We start from the raw sequence: 26901 nt of genomic DNA, 5'->3' as shown, positions 1-26901 counted from the left end.
GATATTGAACAAATTCATACGGATAAGAAGGCCATGAAAATTTTGTTTAATGGTGTTGTGGTGACATGTTTGACAACATCATCAATTGTAAAACTGCCAAAAATGTCTAGGATACAATTCAAGTTATATGTGATGGAACTGAGCAAGTAAGGGAAAATAAAATGCAACTCTTGATTGAACAATATGAGCATTTTTATAGTGAAGAAAGTGAGTCACTTACTGACATATTTAGTAGATTTTAAAAACTATTAAATGCTCTTAAGTTGCATGGAAGAGTCTATCGGACAAAAGACTCAAACCTCAAATTCCTCAGATCTCTGCCAAAGGAATGGAATCCTATGACAGTCGCATTAAGAAATTCCCAAGATTACAAGAAATTCACCATAGAATGACTGTATGGGATTCTAAAAACCTATGAGCTTGAGATAGAGCAAGATGAGAAGCTAGAGAAAGGAAGAAAGAAATGAGGGTCTATTGCATTGGTTGCTGAGCAAGAGAAAGAGAAAGAGATAAAGGTTGAAGCTGTGGATTCTACACCAAACCATAGAGTCTGTGAAGGCATAGGAAAAGGGCTAGTAGTTGAACTTAAAGATCATTTTAGTTAAGATTATATGGATGACTTAGATGAACACCTAGCTTTTCTATCCATATGGTTTTCCAAGCTCAAATTCAAGAAGAATTTTGGAATAACCAAGCCAAACAGAAACATGGTTGACAAGTCAAAATTCAAATGTTTCAAGTGTGGCTTGAGTGGTCATTTTGCAAGTGAATGCAGAAAGCCTGATTCTGACAGAAAGAAGTTTGAGCCGATGGACTATAAAAAGAAGTATTTTGCTTTGCTCAAACAAAAGGAAAGGACCTTTCTAACTCAAGAAAATGACTGGGCTGCTAATAGATTGGATTAAGGTGAGGATACAAGCTATGTCAATCTATCCCTAATGGCCAAATCATATGAAGCAGAAGTTAGTTCTTCAAGTACTCAGGTAATCACCACTAATCTAGCACATTCATCTAACGCTGAGTATAATGATGCCATAAATAACATGTCTACTGAATTATATCATCTGCGTGTTACACTCAAATCTCTCACTGAAGAAAACACTAAAATTAAAGAAAACAATTTGTTTTTGGTGAAAGAAATAATGTGTTAGAAACTCAATTCTCTGAGTTTGAGAAATTGAAGATAGAGTGTAAGACTGCTAAAGAAGAACTAACTAAATCCCTAAAGAAAGAGGAGATTTTAAGAAAGCAGCTTGAACGAGAATAGGAAGTAATCAATGCATGAAAATCATCCAGTGATGTTCATGCTCAAATTAAAAAAGTTCAAGGTATAGAATCCTTTTGTGTTGAAGCCTGGAAAAAGAACAAAGAGAAACTGAATTCCAACTTCGAAGAAGGACTTTCAACGGATGTGGATTTGAAGGATGATGAATGTTATCCGTCGAATAATCAAAAGAATTATACGTTGAAAGACAAGGAACCATATCCATTGAGTGAAAGAAAGCCAGTTAGCAAATCCCAGCTAGCAAAGTTAAATGAGAAATATGGATCAGTTTATAAGAACTTTGTTCCAGGAGAAATAAGTCAAGTGAAAAAGAACAAGAGAATCAATGTAGGTCATTTTTCAATCAAGCAATTGAATGATAGATTGGAGAAAATTGAGGTTAAAGCAGAATCTAAAATGAAAAACAATAGGAATGAGAAAGTAGGAATTAACAAGCATAACAACTACACACCTGATAAATATGATCCTAGAAAAATCTGTGTGAGATGTAGTAATGTTAATCATTTGTCTGTTAATTGCAAAGTTGCTATGCCTGCTCCCATGTCTGCACCTCCTTCATTTCCCAGTATGCCTACAATGCATGTGAATGTTATGCCTGCACATAATTTGAATGCATAGTTTGCTAATATGCCATTTGCACAAAATCCTTATTATACTGCATTTAGTATGCCAAAAATGCCATTTAGCATACCTTATTGGAATAACATGTTTGCACATAATATACCTTTCCATGTTTACCAGCCCGTGCATGATAATTCTGCAATGATGAATGGTTTTAAGGGTTCTACTCAATTGACTAAGGATGAATCACAAATATCTAAGTCAAATGAGGACAAGCCTAAGAAACCCAAGAAAAAGGCTAACAAAATAGGACCCAAGGAAACTTGGGTACCAAAATCAACATGATTTGATTTTGTTGTGTGCAGGGAAACAGAAAGAATCTTTGGTATTTGGATAGTGGGTGCTCAAGGCACATGACTGGAGATTGTACCCTGCTCACTGAGTTCAAAGAGAGAGCTGGCCCAAGTATCACTTTTGGAGATGACAACAAGGGTTATACTGTGAGATATGACTTGATTTCTAAAGACAATGTCATCATTGAGGAAATTGCCCTAGTGGATGGACTAAAGCACAATCTTTTGAGTATCATCTAGCTTTGTGACAAGGGCAACTCAGTAACATTTAATTCTGAAGCCTGTGTTGTGACCAACAACAAAACCAATAAAGTGGTCCTCACTGGAGTGAGAAAAGGAAATGTGTATCTAGCTAAATTCAACTCATCAAATGCAGAATCTGTCACTTGTCTTTTCAGCAAGGCAAGTCACGATGAAAGTTGGTTGTGCCACAAGAAGCTGTCCCACCTTAACTTCAAGACTATGAATGAGCTACTCAGGAAAGATTTTGTAAGAGGTATTCCTTAAGTGGAATTCTCGAAGGATGGATTATGAGATGCCTGTCAGAAAGAAAAGCAGATTAAGGCATCATTCAGGAAGAAGCTAAAAGCAGATTGAAGAACTTTTGCAATTACTGCACATGGATTTATTTAAACCAGTCAATGTATTTTCCATCTCAAAGAAAAGGTACTTCCTAGTAATTGTGGATGATTTCCTAAAGTTCTCTTGGATATATTTTCTAAAATCCAAAGATGAAGCTAGTGAAATCATCATCAATCACATAAGGCAAGTTAACAATCATCCTGATTTCAAAGTTAGAAGAATCAGGAGTGACAATGGAACTGAGTTCAAGAATTATGTGATGAGGATTTTTTATGAAGAGAATGGGATCATGCATGAGTTCTCAGCAGCAAGAACCCCACAACAAAATGGTGTAGTGGAAAGGAAAGAACATATCTCTTATTGAAGCTGCAAGAACAATGCTAGAAGAATCTGAGTTACCAACATATTTTTGGGCTGAAGTTGTAAATACTGCATGTTAAACTCAAAATATTTCTTTAGTTAATCAAGCAAAATGCATGACACTCTACCAATTGTTCAAGAACAGGAAGCCAACATTAAACTTTCTTCATGTCTTTGGCAGTAAATGCTATATCTTAAGGAATCAAACTGATTAACATGGAAAGATTGATGCCAAAATAGATGAAGACATTTTTGTTGGATATGCAGTTGGAAAAGCATACAGAGTCTACAATCTCAGAACCAACATTGTTATGGAATCTGTACATGTTGTGTTTGATGATAAAAAGATTGAAGGACTACAAGATGGAGATTTCCATGAAAGCCTCAAATTTGATAATGTTGAGATGATTTGTGATGATAGTGATGATGAAAGTAATCAAGAACCAATATCTAAGGATAATGTAGAAAAATCCACAACTAATGAAGCACATAATTCAACATCCATCAAAAGACCTAGTGCATCATCCATTGAAAGACAATCTGTATCATCCGTCGAAAGGCAAAGAACAACATCTGCTAATCCATCAATTAGAGCCGAAAGCCAATTCAGATCACAATCAGAAAGAACCCCGTTTTCAAGTCAAAGATCCACAAACTCAGAGGGAGTTTCTTCTAATCAAAACTCTGTCACACATCAAGACAACAGTGAGGCATCTTCATCTAGAGCTAATTTACCATAACAGAGAAAATGAACAAGAGATCACCCATTTGAATTAATTATTGGTGTTGCATCTTCAAGAGTGCAAAAAAGAAAAGCAACTCAAGAAGAATGTCTTTACAGTAGCTTTCTATCACAGGAAGAACATAAAAAGGTAGAAGAAGCTCTGTTGGATCCTAATTGGGTTTTAGCTATGCAGGAAGAGCTAAACAAATTTGAAAGGAATAAAGTTTGGAAACTGGTACCCAAGCCTAGAGGAAAGAATTCTATTCACACCAAGTGGGTATTCAAAAATAAGATGGATAAAAATGGCATAGTAGTCAGGAACAAATCTAGATTGGTTGCTAAGGGCTACTGTCAACAAGAATGAATAGATTTTGATGAGACATTTGCTCCTGTTGCAAGAATTGAAGCCATCAGAATTTTTTTAGCATATCCAACCCATGTCAATTTCAAGATCTATCAAATAGATGTCAAAAGTGCCTTTCTAAATGGAGATTTAGAGGAGAAAGTCTATGTTAATCATCCTCCTGGCTTTGAAGATCCCAATTTTCCAGAATATGTCTATTATCTTTTGAAAGCACTTTATGGACTGAAGTAAGTACCTAGAGCCTGGTATGACACTTTGTTAAAGTTTTTCTTAGAAAATTATTTCACAAGAGGTATTGTTGATAAAACTTTATTTTAATAGAAATGTTAATGGCTCTAGTATACTTGTTCAAATATATGTAGATGATATAATATTTGGCCCTACAGATGAGAAGCTTTGTAATTTTTTTGCCAAATTGATGCAAAGTAAATATGAAATGAGCATGATGGGAGAACTAACTTACTTTCTTGGTTTACAAGTTAAGCAAGTTAGTGATGGAGTATTCATTAGTCAAACCAAATATATTTATGATCTTTTAAAGAAGGTTTATTTAATGGATTGCACATCTGCAAAAACTCCCATGGCTACTGCAACTAAACTTGAATTAAACACTACTAAAAAGTCTGTAGATATTTCAAGCTATAGATGCATGGTTGACTCACTTTTATAATTAACAGCAAGTAGGCCAGATATAATGTTTGTTATATATCTTTGTGCTAGATTTCAGGCTGATCCTAGAGAATCCCATTTCGTAGCTATTAAGAGAATTTTCAGATATCTCAAAGGAACACCAAAACTTGGCATTTGGTATCCTAGAGATTCTGGTTTTGATCTAACTGTTTATTCAGATGCAGATTATGCAGGGTGTATGATTGATTGAAAAAGTACTACATGAACCTGTCAATTTCTAAGAAATAAGCTAGTATCCTGGTTCAGTAAAAAGCAAAATTCAGTCTCTACTTTTACAGCTGAGGCTGAATATATTGCTGCTGGTAGTTGTTGTACACATATCTTATGGATGAAAAATCAACTGTTGGACTATAGTTTGTAGGTGAATAGATTCCTATTTTCTGTGATAACACAAGTGCTATTGCAATTACTGAAAATCCAGTACAACATTCAAGGACCAATCACATTGACGTCAAGTACCACTTCATCAGAGAGCATGTTATGAATGGTATTGTGGAACTTTATTTTGTTCCAAGTGAGAAGCAACTTGTATACATCTTTACCAAGCCACTTGATGAATCCACCTTTACTAGGTTGGTAAGTGAGTTAGGTATGAAAAAAAAACAAGTTCTTCAAGCAATCAAGTAATCACCACTAACCTAGCACATTTATCTAAAGCTGAGTGTAATGATGCAATAAATGACATGTCCACAGAATTATATCACTTGCGTGTTACACTTAATTCCCTCACTAAGGAAAATGCTAAAATTAAAGAAAATAATTTGTTTTTAAGTGAAAGGAATAATGTGATAGAGTCTCAGTTTATTGAATTTGAAAAATTGAGAATTGAGTGTAAGATTGATAAGGATAAATTAACTGAATCCTTGAAGAAAGAAGAGATTTTAAAGAAGCAGCTTGAATGAGAACATGAAGTGATTAAGGCATGGAAATCATCCAGAGATGTTCATGCTCAAATCACTAAATTTCAAGGTATTGAGTCCTTTTGTGATGCAGCCTGAAGAAGAGTAAAGAGAAACTTTAGTTCAATTTGGTTGAAGGATTGCTGACAGATATGGACTCGACGGATGATGAAAATCATCCGTTGGATAATCAAAAGGATTATCCGTCGAGTGACAAGGAGCCACATCCGTCGGCTGTGAGTAAACCTATTAAAAAAGCTAAGCTAGCTAAGTTGAATGAGAAATATGGATTAGTTTCTAAGAACTTTATTCCAGGAGAATCAAGTCAAGTCAAGAAGGAAGAGAAAGTTAATGTTGGTCATCTGTCTATTAAGCAATTAAATGACAGATTAGAAAAGATTGAGGTTAAAACAGAAGCTAAAAAGAAAAACAATAGAAATGGGAAAGTAGGAATTAACAAACATAACACTACACACCTGATAAATATGCACCCAGAAAAATCTGTGTTAAGTGTGGTAGTGTTAATCATTTATCTGTTAATTGCAAACTTGCTATGCCTACTTCCATATTTGCACCCTCTTTTTATCCCAATATGACTTCCATGCCTACCATGCCTATAAATGTTATGTCTGCTCAGAATATGAATGCACAATTTGCTAATATGATATTTGCACCTAATCCTTATTATGCTGCATTAATATGCCTCAAATGCCATTTAGCATGCCTTACTGGAATAACATGTTTACAAATAGCATGCCTTTTCCAGTTAATCAAAATATGCATGATAATTCTGTTTTAATGACTGGTTTCAAAGGTCCAACTCAGATGACTAAGGATGAATCAGAAATTCCCAAGTCAAATGAGATTAAACCTAAGAAACCAAAGAAGAAAGCTAACAAGGCAGGACCTAAGGAAACTTGGGTACCAAAATCAACTTGATTTGATTTTGATGTGTGCATGAAAACACTAAGAATCTTTGGTATCTGGATAGTGGTTGCTCAAGGCACATGACTGGAGATTCTACCCTACTCACTGAGTTCAAGGAGAGAGATGGCCCAAGTATTACTTTTGGAGATGACAGCAAGGGTTATACTGTGGGATATGGCTTGATTTCAAAAGATAATGTCATCATTAAAGAGGTTGCCCTAGTGGATGGTCTCAAGTATAATTTGTTGAGTATCAGCTAGTTTTGTGATAAGGACAACTCAGTAACCTTCAATTCAGAAGCCTGTGTTGTGATAAACAAAAAGAGCAACAAAGTGGTTCTCACTGGAGTGAGAAAAGGGAATGTGTATCTAGCAGACTTCAACTCATCAAATGTTGAATCTGTCACTTGTCTTCTTAGTAAAGCAAGTCAAGATGAAAGTTGGCTATGGCACAAGAAGCTGTCCCATCTAAACTTCTAGACCATGGATGAACTTGTCAAGAAAGAACTGGTTAGAGGTATCCCTCAAGTGGAGTTTACTAAGGATGGATTGTGTGATGCTTGCCATAAAGGAAAGCAAATTAAAGCATTATTCAGAAAGAAGCTTGATTCAACAATTGAAGAACCTTTGCAATTGCTACACATGGATTTGTTTGGACCGGTCAATGTGTTATCCATCTCAAGGAAAAGATTTTTCCTAGTAATTATGGATAATTTCTCAAAGTTCTCTTGGACATATTTCCTAAAGTCTAAAGATGAAGCTAGTGAAATCATCATCAATTACATAAGGCAAGTCAACAATCATCCTGATTTTAAAGTAAGAAGAATCAGGAGTGACAATGGAACTGAGTTCAAGAATTCTGTGATGAGATCATTTTATGGAGAAAATGGGATTATGCATGAGTTTTCTACAACAATAACTCTGCAACAAAATGGAGTAGTGGAAAGGAAGAACAGATCTCTTATTGAAGCTACAAGAATAATACTTGAAGAATCAAAGTTACCAACATATTTTTGGGCTGAAGCTGTGAATACTGCCAGCTACACTCAGAATATCTCTTTGATTATTCAAGCAAAGTGCATGACACCCTACCAACTGTTCAAGAACAGGAAGCCAACTCTAAATTTTCTTCATGTCCTTGGCGGCAAATGTTATATCTTAAGGAATCAAATTGATTAATATGAAGTTTGATGCTAAAGCAGATGAAGGAATTTTTGTTTAATATGCTGTGGGAAAAGCATATAGAATCTATAATCTGAGAACCAACATTGTTATGGAATCAATACATGTTGTGTTTGATGATAAAAAGATTGAAAGACTGCAAGATAGAGATTTCCATGAAAGCCTCAAGTTTGACAATGTGGGGATGGTTAGTGATGACAGTGATGATGAAAGTGATCAAGAGACAGTGACTAAGGATAATGCAGAAAAATTTACAACTAATGAAGCACACAATTTAACATATGTCGAGTTACAAAATTCTTCATCCGTCGAAAGACAATGTGCCTTATCCGTCGGGAGACAATCAGCCTCATCGGTCGGGACACAAAGTGCATCATCCATCGGAACATCAAGAGAAGCTGAAAGTCAGAATAGATCACCTACAGAAAGTTCCCCTTTCTCAAATCAAAGATTCACAAACTCAGGGGGAGTTTCTCATAATCAAAACTCAGTCACACATCAAGAAAACAATGAGGCCTCTTCATCTAGAGCTAATCTACCTTAACAAAGAAAATGGACTAAAGATCACCCTTTTGAGCTCATCATTGATGATGCATCTTCTAGAGTTCAAACAAGGAGAGTAACTCAAGAAGAATGTCTATATAGCAACTTCCTATCTAAGGAAGAACCTAAAAAGGTAGAAAAAAGCTTTGTTGGATCTTGATTGGATTTTATCTATGCAGGAGGAGCTAAACCAATTTGAAAGGAATAAGGTATGCAAGATGCCCAAACCTAAAGGAAAGTATCCAATTGACACCAAGTGGATATTCAGAAACAAGATGGATGAAAATGGCATAGTAGTAAGGAACAAAGGTAGATTGGTTGCTAAGGGCTACTATCAACAAGAAGGAATAGATTTTGATAAAACCTTTGCTCCTGTTACAAGATTTGAAGCCATCCAAATTTTCTTAGCCTATGTAGCTCATGCCAATTTCAAGGTCTATCAAATGGATGTCAAAAGTGCCTTTCTAAATGGAGATTCGAATGAGGAATTCTATGTCAGTCAAACTCCTGGTTTTGAAGATCCAAATTTTCCAGAATATACCTACTATCTTTTGAAAGAACTTTATGGACTGAAGCAAGCACCTAGAGCTTGGTATGACATTTTCTCAAAGTTTCTTTTGGAAAATCACTTCACAAGAGGTACTGTTGATAAAACTTTATTCTTTAGAAATGTTAATGGCTATAGTATACTTGTTCAAATCTATATAGATGATATTATATTTGGCTCTATAGATGAAAAACTATGTAAAAAGTTTTCCAAATTGATGCAAAGTAAGTATGAAATGAGCATGATGGGAGAACTAACTTACTTTCTTGGTTTACAAATTAAGCAAGTCAGTGATGGAATATTCATTAGTCAAACTAAATATATTCATAATCTTTTAAAGAAGTTTGATCTAATGGATTGCACATCTGCAAAAACTCCCATGGCCACTACAACTAGGCTTGAATTAAACACTACTGAAAAGTTTATGGATAGTTCAAGCTATAGGGGCATGGTTGGCTCACTCCTGTACTTAACAGCTAGTAGGTCAGATATAATGTTTGCCACTTGTCTTTGTGCTAGATTTCAAGCTGATCCTACAGAATCTCACTTAGTAGCTATTAAGAGAATTATCAAATATCTCAAGGGAACACCAAAACTTGGCATTTGGTACCCTAGAGATTCTGGTTTTGATCAAAATGGTTATTTAGATACAGATTATGCAGGTTGTAAAATAGACAGAAAAAGTACAACAAGAACCTGTCAATTTCTAGGAAACAAGCTTGTGTCCTGGTTCAATAAAAAGAAAATTCAGTTTCTACTTCTACAGCTGAAGCTGAATATATTACTGCTGGTAGTTGTTGTGCACAGATTTTGTGGATGAAAAAACAATTATTGGACAATGGTCTACAAGTGGATAGAATTCCCATTTTCTGTGATAACACATGTACAATTGCCGTTACTGAATATCCAGTACAACATTCAAGATCAAAGCACATAGACATCAAGTACAACTTCATTAGGGAACATGTGATGAATGGTACTATGAAACTTCATTTTGTTTCAAGTGAAAAGCAGCTTGCAGATATATTTACCAAGCCACTTGATGAATCCACTTATTCAAGGTTGGTAAGTGAGTTAGGTATGCTTAATTATTCTTGAATCATTTCAGATATTTTTGCAAGATATAATGCAGCCAGAAACTTAATTGATTTTTCTGATTTGGATGAAATTTTGGCCAAGTCAAAATTTACATCCCGACGGATGTTCATTATCCATCGAGTTTGAACATTCGTCGGAATATTATTTGTTAATAAAAATCAATTACTTTTCTGGATTATTTTATGACCCGACGGATAATTGATTTATCCATATCCTTCGAATTGTCTCAATCTTACCCGTTAAAACTCTGAACATTATCCATCGAGTATACTTACAGTTTGTAAGTATAACACGACAGATAAGTGATAGAATTTTTACATTTTATTTATTTTAAAATGGCTATTTTGGGCTATTTTTATTGGTTACTTTACTTCACTTTATTATTTTTGACAGTTTATTTCTGAGATAATATAAAAGCAGAATTCATTTTTATTCTACTCTTTTATCATTCTCAAATCAATTGCTCTAACTTCCTTTCTTCTCCAAAGCAAAGATTCTCTCTGCAAATTTCTCATTTTCTAACAATGGCACTAGTAGTCAAAATCATATCTCAATCTGGATATATCTATGAAAAGAACAATTTTGTAGCTCTTGTGAATAAGGAGATTCCACAGTCTGGAGACTTCACAAGATGATGGACTTTGTGAAGAGCTGTAAACTCAGTTATGCTATGCTGAAATCACTCATAATCTATTGTGAAGTTGTGGAGGAGATATGGAGAACTGCTGTATACAACCCATCTAACAAAACCATAACTTTTACGCTTAAAGGTAAGCAGTTTCGCATCAATAGTGACATAATCAAATCATGCTTTAGAATTCCAAACAACACTGCTACTGTTCCACACACAGATATTGATATAGTTAACATGCTAAATTCTATGGGCTATGCACTTTCTACTTCTAAGTTAAGTGAAACTAGGAGGATAGGTCTTAGAAAAGAATGGAGCTATCTGTGTGATGTGGTAACTAAAGTATTTTCTGGTAAAATTAGCAATTTTGATTCTGTTAACATCTTCATGCTTAACATGCTTAATATGCTAGTTACGGATAAGTACTTTAACTTCAGTGACTTGATCATATTTGAGTTAGGTTATAAGTTAGGAGAACTTAATAAGAGAGGTAAAAATGTCTATTATGCTAGATTCTTTATGATGCTTGCTAACTATCTTATTGAGAATATTGCAGTTGAGAACCCAACCAAGAAACTGAATTTTTGGGTTCAAGAAAGGAGAGTCATTGCTGATCTCAACAGGGCAAGTCACCACAAAGAGGCGCCCCTCTTCTACTTTCCAATCATGGGGGGACCTCAGGTAAGTGAGGTAAGCACCACTGTATCTACTCTTCTAACCTCACACATTTCTTTGCCTTCAAGTGTAGCTATGGCATCTGTGTCTTTGTCCCAACAGATGCCTACCCAAACTACCAAAATAATAATTTCAAAATCCAAAGCTAAGAAAGCCCCCTCTGGTTTCTTTCAGAAGAAATCAGTTGCAAAATCTACTAAACACGAAGAGGGGAGTATGAAGGAGAGTGAGCAAGGTGAGGGACAGGGTGAAAATCAAAGAAATCCTAAGGATAAGGCTGGTGAGATTAGTGTACCTACTCCTAGCCACACCACAGTTTCCCAACAAACTGTGGTTGTTAATAAAGATATTAGCTCAATTCTAGTTTCATCCTCCCAAAAGGATGTTAATAAGGATTAGTGTACCTAATCCAGGATTATTCGATTTCCCACTTCCGCTTGCCCATTGGCTTGCGGGTGAGCCACAGAGGTGAATCGTAACTCAATTTCGTTCTCCTCACAATACTTCTTGAATTCCTCATTATTGAATTGTGTTCCATTGTCAGTGACTAGGATACGGGGAATTCCATACCGGCACATGATATTTTCCCATAGGAATTGTGCAACCTGCTTAGTTGTGATTTTGGCCAAAGGCTTGGCTTCAATCCACTTAGTAAAATAATCAATAGCTACAGTCAGGAACTTCCTTTGTGCTTTGGCCATGGGGAAAGGCCCCAGTATATCCATTCCCCACATAGCAAAGGGGATGGGCGAGTTGATGGAGGTCAGCATCTCGGGGGGTTGTCTAACGACTGGTGCATGCTTCTGACAACGGTCACACTTTTTCACATATTCTTTGTCATCGACCATCATTTCTGGCCAATAGAAGCCTAAACGGGTTATCTTATGAGCTAAGGCCCTGCCCCCCAATTGTTGCCCACAAATACCTTCATGTACTTCTTCAAGAGCCAAGCGTGCCTCATCGGGCCTGAGACACCTTAAGTAAGGAACCACGAAAGATCTTTTGTGTAAAATTCCATCTATCAAAGAGTATCTTAGTGCTCGAACAGCCAATTTTCGTGATTCAGTAGCATCATTCGGCAACCAACCGGTTTGAATATGAGTCTTAATGGAATCTATCCATGACATCCCCAGACCTATAGGAGCTACAAGCTTAACATCAATGCTCCGTGTCTTCAGAACGCGGTATGTTATCAACTTCTTATCAACTTCCTTTTCTTGAGGTATGTTATCTTCCTGCCCCCCGACTTCTTGGTTGGGTATGGTACATTCCACCACGAAGTCAGCCAATGCCTGGGCTTTTATCGCCGTTCATGGCTTATACTTGATGTCGAATTCTCCCAACTCTATTGCCCACTTAATCAGCCTCCCACTAGCCTTGGGACTATGAATGATATTTTTCAGGGGTTGATTTGTTAGCACCTCAATCTAGTGAGCCTGGAAGTAAGGACGCAACTTTCTCGAAGTCATTACCAAGGTTAAAGCAAACTTCTCAATAGTTGAATAATTCAACTCAGCTCCATGCAGAACTTTACTAACATAGTACACGAGTTTCTGGATTTTCAGTTCCTCCTTAACCAATACAGCGCTCAGGGCATTCTCTGAAATGACCAAGTATAAGTATAAAACTTCATTAAAAGTTGGCTTGGCCAAATGCGGGCCTGAGCCATATATTTATTTAATTCCTCAAATGCCTTCTGACTTTCCTCACTCCATTCAAAATTTTTGACCTTCTTTAAAGTCTTGAAGAACGACAAGCACTTGTCCCCTGATTTGGAGATGAATCGTCCCGGCGCAGCAACCTTTCCAGTGAGCTTCTAAACATCTTTGATAGTTTTTGGTGGCTCCATGTCTAGGATTGCCTTTATTTTATCGGGATTGGCCTCGATTCCTCTCTTAGAGACCATTAATCCTAAAAACTTTCCAGACCCTACTCCGAAAGCACATTTCGTGGGATTTAACATCATCTTATGATATCTCAGGACCTCAAAAGCTTCCCTCAAATGGGTTATATGGTCAGTCTTTACTAGACTTTCGACTAACATGTCATCTACATAGACTTCCATGGTCTTGCCAATAAGATCCTTAAAAATTTTACTTACCAACCTTTGATAGGTGGCTCCTGCATTCTTGAGACCAAATGCCATAACAAGATAATAATAAACCCCAAAGTCAGTGATAAATGATACCTTTGGAATGTCGTCCATGTGCATTTTGATCTGATTGTATCCACTAAACCCATCCATAAATCTCAACATCTCATGCCCAGCAGTGGCATCTATCAAAATATCGATCCTTGGTAATGGGAAACAGTCCTTAGGACAGGCATCATTCAGATCAGTGAAGTCCACACACATCCTTCATTTTCCATTGGCCTTCTTCACCATTACAGGGTTCGCTAACCATTCCGGAAATTGAATCTCCTCAATGAAACCAGCCTCTAAGAGCTTCTCTACTTCCTATTTTATAGCTTCTTGCCTCTCTGGAGCAATAATTCTTTTCTTTTGCTTCACTATCTTCCAATTTGGGTCCACATTCAGCTTGTGAGTAATCAGTTTCGGGTCTACGCCTGGCATATCAGCTGCTGACCATGCAAATACGTCACTATTTTCTTGCAAAAATTTCACCAACTTCCCTCTAAAGGGATCCTCGAGCTTGGCTCCAATAAAAGTCACCTTCTCAAGATCTTCGGAGGCTAAAGGAATTGAAACCAAGTCTTCTGCTGGCTTTCCTCTTTTCTCATCATTCTCTTGGATATCCGGATCTTCAATAGGAATAACCTGCCCCCCAACTCCATCTGCCCTCAAAGAGGCCACATAACAACTTCTAGCCATTTTTTGATCTCCTCTCTCTTCTCTAATCCCATCCCGGGTTGGAAACTTCATAACTCAATGGTAGGAAGAAGGGACTGCCTTGAAGGCGTGTATCCCTGTTCTTCCGATGATAGCGTTGTAAGTCGAACTAGCCTTCACCACTACAAAGTCCAACACCTGAGTAGCTTGCCTTGGTTCCTGTCCTATGGTTGTTGGCAACTTGATTATCCCTTCTACTAGCACTCCACTCCCGCAAATCCATATATCTGCATGTCGGTTGGGGTTAATTGAGAGTTGTTATATCCCATCCTTAAAAAGGTGTCATGGAGCAAGATATCCACTGAAGCACCATTATCCACAAGGACCCTTCTCACCGGGCTGTTCCCTATTATCGGGGTTATGATCAACGGGTCATCATGGGGAAATTTCATACCCTCCATATTAGAATCATCAAAAGCCATTGTTACTCCTGTCTTGGCCCTCTTCGGGGCTTCCCCAACAATATGCATAACTTCTCGAGCATACGCTTTCCTGGAGTTCTTGGATAACCCAGCAGCAGTTGGTCCTTCAAAAATTATATTTATCACAGGCCCTCGGGGTCTCGGTCCTCCGAAGATTGTATTTATCACCGGTCCCCTAGGTTGGGGATTTCGCCCCTAATCTTCTTGATCTCTTCTTCGATCGTCAAAGTTTTTTCTCACGTTGTTGCTCCTGTCTCCTCCATCTCCAGTGTACTTGTTCAATCTCCCTTTTCTAATAAGAAACTGAATTTCATCTTTCAGTTGCCTACACTCATCGGTGTCAAGACCAACATCCTTGTGAAATCTACAATACTTGCTCTTATCTAACTTGGCAGGATCGGCCTTCAAGGGCTTTGCCCAGCGAATATCTCGATCTTTCTCGATTTCCATTAAAATTTTGCCCCTTGGAGCATTTAGCTTAGCATACTCAGTAAATTTTATCCAGGTCCTCCTCTCTTGGGAGTTGAGTTAGGATTCTGCTCAATTCTAGGATACTTGTCCTTAGCGATGTATTCCTGATCGGTCTTCCGCTTCTTGCCTCTAGCGGGCTCGTTGCTCACGACTGTCTTCCTCATACTCTCTTCCACCTTGATATACTTCCCTGCCCTATCTTGGAGCTGCAATATACTTTCAGGGGGGCGTTTGGCCAAGGACATCTTGAAAAACTCATCCCTAGTTCCCTGTTGCAGTGCTATCATGGCTACCTTGTCATCAAGGTCCGGGACTTTTAAAGCTTCCTTTGTGAAACGATTCAGGGAGTCTCTTAAGGATTCCTTCGCCCCCTGCACAATGCTCATGAGGGATGCTGAACTTTTTTCATGCACTCTCCCACTGATAAATTGCTTAATAAAATCCTGACTTAATTGTCTAAAGGACCCAATAGAGTTTGGGGGTAAACGACTATACCACCTTTGAGCCATACCCGACAGGGTTTGAGGAAAGGCCCGACACTTAATAGCGTCATTCACGGGCTGTAGTAACAGTACATTGGAGAATGTCCTGACATGATTGGTGGGATCTCCAGTGCCATCATAAGCTTTAATAGTGGGCATCTTGAACTTCCTTGATATATGGGCATTCATTATTTATTCAGTGAATGGTGGAGTAGGATCATCAGGATCTCCAATGGGAAGAAGATTGCTTGGATCAGCCCTTGGTACAACAGCTCTTCTCTGTATCGGACCATCCAGGTCTATGATAGGGGGAGGATTCCTCCCCATTGGGGGTAATGGGAGTCTGATGTTCTGGTGTGACTCCAAGTCGCGCTTTAGCCTTTGAATCTCAGCCTCATGAGCCCTGATCCTTTCCTGCACTTATTGGGAATTCGTCCCTTGGGTGCTCCTAGGACGTTGGCGACCATCAGCCATCGGCTTTTTGCCAGCACGCCTCCTTCTTGGGGCCACTTCATCATCTGAAGATTCGGAGTTACACTCAGTGTAAGGACCAGAAAATTTCTGATCCTCAGGGATTGGAGCCAAACCTTGTATGTAGGGGGCGATCGCCCTTGTGCTTCACTCTGCCCAGCATGTCCCCTTCCTCCAACCTCGGGGTAAAGGGGCATCCCATATGGGGGGTTAGTAGTCATAATAGTTGAATACTCATACCCAATGGGTCGAGAATTCACAGGTGCATGTAGTTGTTGAACTTGGGGATTCGTACCTTGAGTAACCAAGGGAATCGTCCCTTGTGGCTGAGGTTCAGTTGCCCCTATCTAGGCTTCTCCTTGCGTGAATGAGGAGGTACCTCCACGGTTGATGAAATCACTTGGGTTGTCCCCGTTGGTGTTCCTCCTTCAAGGGCTCTAACTGTTCTCCGTGTTCTCGTCATGGTTGTTGTTGTGCCTTTCCCACAGACGGCACCAAATGTTATGGATCAAAAACTAAAGTATAATAACTGCTGTATTTATTACTAAGGAATGTGAGCTTCAAGGCTTGATTTGACTGCTCTTGTGTTTCGTGACTCAATCTGCCTTAATAAGATGCATACGTACCTTGCTGATTGCCAAGGATCAAGTCAAAAAAATGTAGTTCTGATTTGTGGGGTGAGGCCCCTTATATAGATGTTGGGGATCCTTGAATTGAACTTGGTATAGGATACTTGGTAGTCAAGTCTCAGAATTAGAATGGACTTTGGAGTCCTAAATGGTAGGAAACTGATTCCTTATCCTTCTAGGTCCCTTAGAGGCTAATCTGCAAGGATTTATGTCCTTATTGGGACTCTTCTCAACAGCTGATTTTCCCTTATTAATTAATTATGAAATTAATTAATATTCAGGGTTTTGGGCCTTCTTTGTTCCATCAGGTCTGATCTGGTCCATCAGGCCTGATCAATGTGTTAACCTTTTTGGTCTGAATGTCATACATCTTCTTATTAGGCTTTGTAGCCCAAATCATGTGTAATTAATGCAATATTTAATTACGTAATAAGAATTTATTTATTCCCTATCAACAATATTATTTTTTTTAAAATACGATTCGGGGTCGGGGATCGGGGCGGGGATATACTAATCCCCACCCCGACCCGATCCCCGAATTTTTTACACATATCTTCCCTATGCCTGCCCCGTACCCGAAAAAATCCCTGATTTCCCGCCCCGTTCGGGGCGAGGATCCGATCGGGGTCGGGCGGGGCGGGGGAAATGCCCATCCCTAGTTTTGGGCCTGCTAGTATAAATATAAAATGCACAAAGCACACATCCCCAAATCCAAGAAGACCGGACAGAAAGGAAGAATGACAACCTCCTTTCTTTTCAAGCAAACACCGACACCCACTCCTAAATGCAATACCACCGGCCGCTTCACTCCCAGTCCCACTCCCACTTACCCAGGTTCATTCTTTTTATACAATCTATACCTTTTATATATAGTCAAATCATAAACAAACATAAAAACATTTATTATTTTTTGTACTAGTATAGAATCATGATATGTATATTTAATTGATGTTGACATATAATTTATTCAAAACACAAACTTATATATGTACATTCAAACTTTTATTAACCTGTCAAACCCTAATTAGAACCTTTATTTTACTTTACAAACCCTCATGTAAACTCCTATATACAAAAATATTTTTACAGTATAGATCTTGTACATATTCAACAAATGTATACATGTCTGTCTCCTTGATGATTTACTTATTTTTGTCATGTGGGTCCTACTTGTTGTCGATTCTTGATGGATTTTTGCTCTTTATTGTTGAAGGGCCTCTATCCCCAAAACCCCAAATGGGAGCAAACTGCAAATGATTATTTTAAAAAAAATTAGTGACGGTATGACTCTTTCTCTCTTGGAAATCTAAAATTTCAAATTAATATCTAATTGACTCATCATTCATTCATCCGTATCATCAACAACTTTGATATAAATGTGTAATAACAACAAATTCATATTGACATGCTCGCATATTTGACATAAATGAGAGTAAGAAACAATAATTATGTTTGCCGAATATTCTGCATACTGGATAAAAATAAATTGAGAAAAAATATCTTAAAGTTAACTGGAGAAAAATTATCTAAAGTTTGTAGTATTTTACATATAAAAGTTGAATGTTATTTTTGTACTAATATAAATATAACCCCCCTACATTTACAAAAATAGTCTTGACTTTTAATTCATAACTCACTTAACTTTAGATAATTATCTAAAGTTAACTTTAGGGTCCTTAAGCCCAAACAAATTTGATATAATTGTGTAATAAGAAATATTTTTGTATAGTTCATGCTTATAGATTTAAATTTGATGTTTATAGTAAATTTATTTATGTGTCACCATTTTAATATAAAATGACAAAAGTATAATTTTTGGCATTATTAGTTTCACAATTTGAATATGTATTAAATATCCCGTAAATCGTAATTTTCTTAAAATGGTAGTTTAAATTGGATCTGTATAATTCTATTTCCGGTCTGGTTTAATCAGATATCCGAATATTTAGATATCCGGTTAAATCGGATCCGGATACGGAATGTAATATCAGAAATCCAAAAAACCGGATATTCGGTTTAAATTTAAAATCGACCGAATATACGGTTTTGCTCATCCCTAAAGCCCAGTAGTTTATCTCTAAATATGGCTTGCATCGACACCAACAATACTTTCACCTACCATATAATCGTTATTTTGACTATCCTTTTTAACTCGGAGAGAATCTCATTTTGCGGCCATTCATTTTGGCCATTATTCATTTTATACACGTACTTTATAAATTATAATTTATATCCTTTTTTTTAAAACCCGATTCTACCCTATTTACCTAATTATTTAGCCATAATTTTTATCTTTTACAACATGTTTTATCTTTTCTCTTCAAAAATGGATTAAATATATTATTAAAGACAATAATTAGGGGCTAAAACTTGATGGGATTAGGCAAAAAGGGTACAACTTTAAAGAAGTAGATGTAAACTGCAATTTTTGAAAGTAGATTTGCAGAAGTGATTTTTTGGCCAAATCTAAGGGGTGAAAATGCAATTCATTTTTTTTAACTCGTTGTCATCTACAAATTCCACTAATATTTAACAACCAAACCAAAGCAATCAAAATCACAAATAAAACATTAACAACATGATAATCTAGTGCAATGCTATTTACCTTCACTACGCCCCCCATTTCTTGAAATATTTGATCCTAAACAATTCTATCAATATACCAAACATGTTATTTATTCAATTACATAAAATTATCAAAAACAAAATGTGAATAATAATACATAAAACTCATAAAATTATTTGATTCTTTCTAATCATTTAGTTTAAAAATCGTATTTTTAATTTATTTCTAAATAGGTTGTATTTTTAAAATTATTCTTTAAAAAATTGTATTTTAAAAAAAACCCACTAATTTTTATCCATTTCAAGTATACTATATTTTTATATATATATATATATATATATATATATTTGTACAATATAAGATAAATATATGTTTAACTAAAATAATAAAATAATTATATATATAATTACATACGTATAAATTATCAAAAAAATTAATATTAAATTCATAATCAGAATAATCCCCAATAATTTTTGTCGAATGGTACTGTTAGGTATGAAGTACAACACAAGGGTGGTAAATGTATTGTCTTGATTTTCTTGATTTTATGGTCTTGAAAATCAGATTATATTTTTTGCTTAGGAACTCTAACAGCTAGGTATAAATTTGTAGTGTTAAATAACTGAATGTAAAGTACACAAACAATTTATCAAAACTCACTTAATTTATATTTAAATCCAATTTGTTGTGTTACAAATCTGTGTTCTTGAATGATAAGAACTCAACCACTTCTCTTGAGAAAATACAAGATTTTAAGATCTGTTTTTGTTCCATCTAAATAAAGGACCCATGACATCTTTTATAGAATAACATGCACAGCTTACAAAGATTAACTAAAATTATAACATCCCACATCGATACGAATAAGAGTGTTTGAGACCTTTATAGCGACAAGTCAACAACCAATGTGTAACAAATTGCTAGCTTTTTCAGACTAACCTGTGGCGGGTTGTTGGGTCCAGTACGCATTCAGTTATGGGCTTGGGTGTTATAAATGATATCAGAGCTCTGCCTGGCTGGAAGTGCAGAGACACTGCCCAGATTCCATATGTGTGTTTGTGAGATCGACGAGGACGTCGATCCTATAAGAGGGGGTGTTTGTAACATCCCACATCGATAAGAATAAGAGTGTTTGTGATCTTTATAGATACAAGTCAACGACCAATGTGTACTAAATTGCTAACTTTTTCGGACTAACCTGTGGTGGGTTGTTGGGTCCAGTATGGATTCAGTTGTGGGTTTGGGTGTTATAAAAATGGACTAACACATATTCTAAAGTCTATTTTTCTATTTCCACTTTTAAGTGTAGCAAATCTTCATATAATCTAATAGGTCTATGACCCTCCTTTGTCCAGTTCATCTTGGCCCTCGATCTTGCATTCTTCAAGCTACATTTGTAGACTTTCCAATTCAATGATAAAATTGTTTGTTGACTGATAATCGTGGATCTTCAAGTTGTCTGTATTCCAAATTTTGAAGATGTTATCGAGATCTATTTTATCATATATAGAAGTCACATATCCATATGTAGAATGACTTATCGATATCTCTACTTCTCTATAAGTATTATGACTTTTCAAGATCTTCATTTCTCTACATGTGAATTGACTTGTCGATATCTCTAGTTCTCTATATGCAGTTTGGCTTTTCGATATCTCTAGTTCTCGACACATGCTTTTGACTTGTCGATATCTCCACTTCTCTATATATAATTTTGACTTATCGATATCTCTTTAGACTTCTCTATAAGTCATTTTTGACTTCTCGACATACATCTCTATACATCTTGATCTGTGACTTATTGGTATGTGACTTAGAACATACTTCTGGAAACAACATTATTCAAATCCAAGCTTCTACACTTCTCTTTGAGGCATGATCGTAATTGATCTTCTTCTAGAGTTTATTCCTTAGATTGATGGTCGTTCATATAAAAATCCTCTAGTCTAATCTCCTTAACACATTTACAGACTCAAGAAATACAAATACAAAATACAAAAATCTTATCATACTATTAGATATTGAATGCAACGCATGAGGGGGGGTGGTGAATGTGTTTCTTGGATTTTTAGCCTTTTTAAAATTGTTTGGATTATAGATGAACAAAGCAGTTAAGATATAGTAGAGATATTGTGTTTACAAAATTAATTAACAAGCACAATATTTTCAAAACTCACTTAATTTATATTAATTAAGTTGGTCTTGCTACAAATTCTTTGTTCTTAAGAAAGTAAGAACTCAGCCTCAATCTTGAGAGAATACAAGAAAAACTAGATCTGTTTGTTACTTGTGAACTAAGGACCCGTGCATGCTTTATAGACTAGCAGCACGGGCTTACAAGACTTGCACTAATATATACTAAACTACTTTCTAAAGCAACCTTTTTCTATTTCCATTTTCAGCTTAGCAAATATGTGCAGAATCTTGCAGGCCTGTGACCACCCTTTGTCCGGTTAATCTTGGCTCTTAATCTTGTATTCTTCCAGCTACTTTGTAGACTTTTCAATCTAGTGAATAGATAGTTTGTTGATTGATAATATTGAATCTTGAACTTGTCTGCATTCTGTATTTGAGAAGTATATCGAGATCTCTAGTTTTTTATAGAGAAGTAACATCTCGATAAGTATAATGACTTAGTGAGATCTCTTAGTTCTCTATAGGTATACTTGACTTGTCTAGGTCTCTAGATCCTTGCATGTGAAATGACTTGTCGATATGTCTAAGATCTCTACATGAAAAAATGACTTGTAGATATCTCTGAGAGCTCTATATACACATTTTGACTCATCGATATCTCTGAGATCTCTATATGAGAAATTGACTTGTCGATATCTCCAATTAGTCACATCTTTATTTAACTTGTCAATATCTCTGAGTTCTCTACATGCAGAAATGACTTGTCGATATCTCCAGTTCTCTACGTCTTCATTTGACTTGTCGATATCTCTTAGACTTCTCTATAAGACATTTTGGACTTCTCGATAAGTCATTCTGGACTTCTCGAATGACTTCTCGATATAACTTGATCTGTGACTTGTCAATATCTTGACTTAACACATTTTTTATAGAACAACTTTATTCAACTCCAAACTTCTACATCTTTTCTATGAGGCATGATCATGGCTTGATCTTCTTTCAGAGTTTATTTCTTAGCTTGAATCTGTTCACAGAAAAATCCTCTAGTCTAATCTTCTAACCATTTTACAAGACTCAAGAAATACTATACAGGATACAAATTTAGATTATCATACAACTTAATCTTAGGATTGTCAATGTGACTTAGTCTTGTTATTGTATATGTATGTTTTGCACAACGATCTCCCCCAATTTGTGAGAAGATTGCTTATCACAAATTCATGCCTGATAACATGACTAACCCCAAGCTAAAATCGAATACAAAAAAAATTGACAGATTGACAAATATAAACTTTTATACATTGAGTAATTACATCAATACAAACATTATAGACATTGGGTGTATTTTTCATAGCCTGGTTCTTTCCTAATGAGGTCCTTGAGATTTACTAGCACTTGGAGTTCTGTAATTATTTTTGTCCCTTTTAAGGCTTCTACCAGTTTGAGCCATTCATCCAATGAGTAAATATTTAGGTAACCAACCTTGACCTGTTATGAATATGTTGTGTACTTGATGATAAATTAAACAAAACACATAGTAGATTTAATTCAGTGGTTTTGTAGCCTTCAACGGATGATCACTTTAACATCGGTTGAAAGGGTAGCTTATGTATTAATAAGTTTAGTAGCATATTTATGCATATTGTAATACCTTAGAGAATCAGATGTTGTAGAATATTTAAAGTCATGTTGAATACTAGATTGATATACAAGATAGGTTGGCTAATTGTAAATATTAGATGCCTTGTAATCTTGTACAAATGAAATGGGGTCAACTTCCATGAAGATAGCCTCAATGGATGTTCCAAAAGGCTTCAATGGATAATCAACTAATGTCTCAACGGATGATCAACCGGACTCTCAACAAATGTTCCACAAAGCTTCAACGGATGATCTAACTGAGTTCTAACGGATGAATAAATTTAAAAGAGCAGTTGATAGTGACTTGAAAGTCACATGCATTGATTGTATGCAAAAGAAATGTGGCAGCCTATTATCAGGTTTTAGAGAACAAAGAAACATTTCCATTTCCATGCTTGACTGAAGATATTCAAAGATGCTGGCTTAGAAATTAAGGAGCATGAAATTAGAATAAAAACATTTTGTCTTATTTGTTTGTCTGTTTATCATGTAACTTGGTGATATATAAACCAAATGTAGCAAGTAGAACAATATCCAAGTTAGTAAGGAATTACCAGAGAAATAGATAAAGCTATATCTGTAAGGAATTTCTCTGTTCTTGTGAGTTCAACTTGTAAGCAGCTGTGTGCAACTACATTGCATCACAAAGTTCTCAAATTAATATATATCTCTGATGGATAAATTCAATCTACCAGAAAATTTTTAAATACTTGTATTTGATTACTTTATGTTTGATTTCTTCAATACTTTCATTCCATACTTTAGCCAAATCAAACACTGATATACATTTATAGTAAAATAGTTCTTAAAATTGAAAAAGTAGCCAGAATTACATTTAACCCCCCCCCTTCTGTAATTCTTTGTTAGATTGCTTGGGAATAATAATTGGTATCAGAGCAAGCTTTTGAAGTAAAAAGAGTTTAAAGATCACAACAACTAACAAGATGAACATAAAAGATGTTGGAGTGAAGATTCCATTTTTGGACAAAGACAATTATCACCACTGAAAGGTGAAAATGTACCTGCATTTTCTTTCTCAAGATGAAGAATATGTGAACTGAATTGAGAAAGGTCCACATGTCCCTATGAGAGCTGCTACAGGAAATGAGCTATCCATCCTAAAGTCTAGAGCAGAATGGTCTGATCCAGATATTGAACAAGTTCATAAGGATAAGAAGGCCATGAAAATTTTGTTTAATGGTGTTATGGTGACATGTTTGACAACATCATCAATTGCAAAACTGCCAAAAATGTCTGAGATACAATTCAAGTTATATGTGATGAAACTAAGCAAGTAAGGGAAAATAAAATGCAACTCTTGATTCAGCAATATGGGCATTTTTATAGTGAAGAAAGTGAGTCACTTACTGACATATTTAGTAGATTTCAAAAAATATTAAATGCTCTTAAGTTGCATGGAAAAGTTTATTAGACAAAAGACTCAAACCTCAAATTCCTCAGATCTCTGCCAAAGGAATGGAAGCCTATGACAGTCTCATTAAGAAATTCCCAAGATTACAAGGAATTCACCTTAAAATGACTGTATTGGATTCTAAAAACCTATAAGCTTGAGATAGAGCAAGATGAGAAGCTAGAGAAAGGAAGAAAGAAAGGAGGGTCCATTGTATTGGTTGCTAAGCAAGAGAAAGAGAAAGAGATAAAGGTTGAAGCTGTGGATTCTACACCAAACCCTAGAGTCTGTGAAGGAAAAGGAAAAGGGCTAGTAGTTGAACTTAAAGATCATCTTAGTTAAGATGATATGGATAACTTAGATGAACACCTAGCTTTTCTATCCAGAAGGTTTTCCAAGCTCAAATTCAAGAAGAATTTTGGAATAACCAAGCCAAACAGAAACATGGTTGACAGGTCAAAATTCAAATGTTTCAAGTGTGGCTTGAGTGGTCATTTTGCAAATGAATGTAGAAAGCCTGATTCTGACAGAAAGAAGTTTGAGCCGATGGACTACAAAAAAAAGTATTTTGATTTGCTCAAACAAGAGGAAAGGTCCTTTGTAACTCAAGAAAATGACTGGGCTGCTAATAGATTGGATTAAGGTGAGGATACAGGCTATGTCAATCTATCCCTAATGGCCAAATCAGATGAAGCAGAAGTTAGTTCTTCAAGTTGTCAGGTAATCACCACTAATCTAGCACATTAATCTAACGTTGAGTATAATGATGCCATAAATAACATGTCTACTGAATTATATCATCTGCGTGTTACACTCAAATCTCTCACTGAAGAAAACACTAAAATTAAAGAGAACAATTTGTTTTAAGTGAAAGAAATAATGTGTTAGAAACTCAATTCTCTGAGTTTGAGAAATTGAAGATAGAGTGTAAGACTGCTAAAGAAGAACTAACTAAATCCCTAAAGAAAGAGGAGATTTTAAGAAAGCAGCTTGAACGAGAATAGGAAGTAATCAATGCATGAAAATCATCCAGAGATGTTCATGCTCAAATTATAAAAGTTCAAGGTATAGAATCCTTTTGTGATGAAGCCTGGAAAAAGAGCAAAGAGAAACTGAATTCCAACTTGGAAGAAGGACTTTCAACGGATGCGGATTTGAAGGATGATGAATGTTATCCGTCGAATAATCAAAAGAATTATACGTCGAAAGACAAGGAACAATATACGTTGAGTGAAAGAAAGCTAGTTAGCAAATCCCAGCTAACAAAGTTAAATGAGAAATATGGATCAGTTTATAAGAACTTTGTTCCAGGAGAAACAAGTCAAGTGAAAAAGAACAAGAGAATTAATGTAGGTCATTTGTCGATCAAGCAATTGAATGATAGATTGGAGAAAATTGAGGTTAAAGCAGAATCTAAAAGGAAAAATAATAGGAATGGGAAAGTAGGAATTAACAAGCATAACAACTACATACCTGATAAATATGATCCTAGAAAAATCTGTGTGAGATGTAGTAATGTTAATCATTTGTCTTTTAATTGCAAATTTGCTATGCCTGCTCCCATGTCTACACCTCTTTCATTTCCCAGTATGCCTACAATGCATGTGAATGTTATGCCTGCACATAATTTGAATGCACAGTTTGCTAATATGCCATTTGCATAAAATCCTTATTATACTGCATTTAGTATGACAAAAATGCCATTTAGCATACCTTATTGGAATAACATGTTTGCACAAAATATACCTTTCCATGTTAACCAGCCTGTGCATGATAATTCTGCAATGATGAATGGTTTTAAGGGTTCTACTCAATTGACTAAGGATGAATCACAAATATCTAAGTCAAATGAGGACAAGCCTAAAAAACCCGAGAAAAAGGCTAACAAAATTGGACCCAAGGAAACTTGGGTACCAAAATCAACTTGATTTGATTTTGTTGTGTGCAGGAAAACAGAAAGAATCTTTGGTATTTGGATAGTGGGTGCTCAAGGCACATGACTGGAGATTGTACCCTGCTCACCGAGTTCAAGGAGAGAGTTGGCCCAAGTATCACTTTTGGAGATGACAACAAGAGTTATACTGTGAGATATGACTTGATTTCTAAAGACAATATCATCATTGAGGAAGTTGCCCTAGTGGATGGACTAAAGCACAATATTTTGAGTATCATCCAGCTTTGTGACAAGGGCAACTCAGTAACATTTAATTCTGAAGCCTGTGTTGTGACCAACAACAAAACCAATAAAGTGGTCCTCACTGGAGTGAGAAAAAGAAATGTGTATCTAGCTGAATTTAACTAATCAAATGCAGAATCTGTCACTTGTCTTTTCAGCAAGGCAAGTCACGATGAAAGTTGGTTGTGGCACAAGAAGTTGTCCCACCTTAACTTCAACACTATG

The sequence above is a fragment of the Apium graveolens genome, chromosome 5, assembly GCF_009905375.1.
Source record: "Apium graveolens cultivar Ventura chromosome 5, ASM990537v1, whole genome shotgun sequence".
NCBI lineage: Eukaryota > Viridiplantae > Streptophyta > Magnoliopsida > Apiales > Apiaceae > Apium > Apium graveolens.
Note: the sequence above shows the minus strand (reverse complement) of the source record.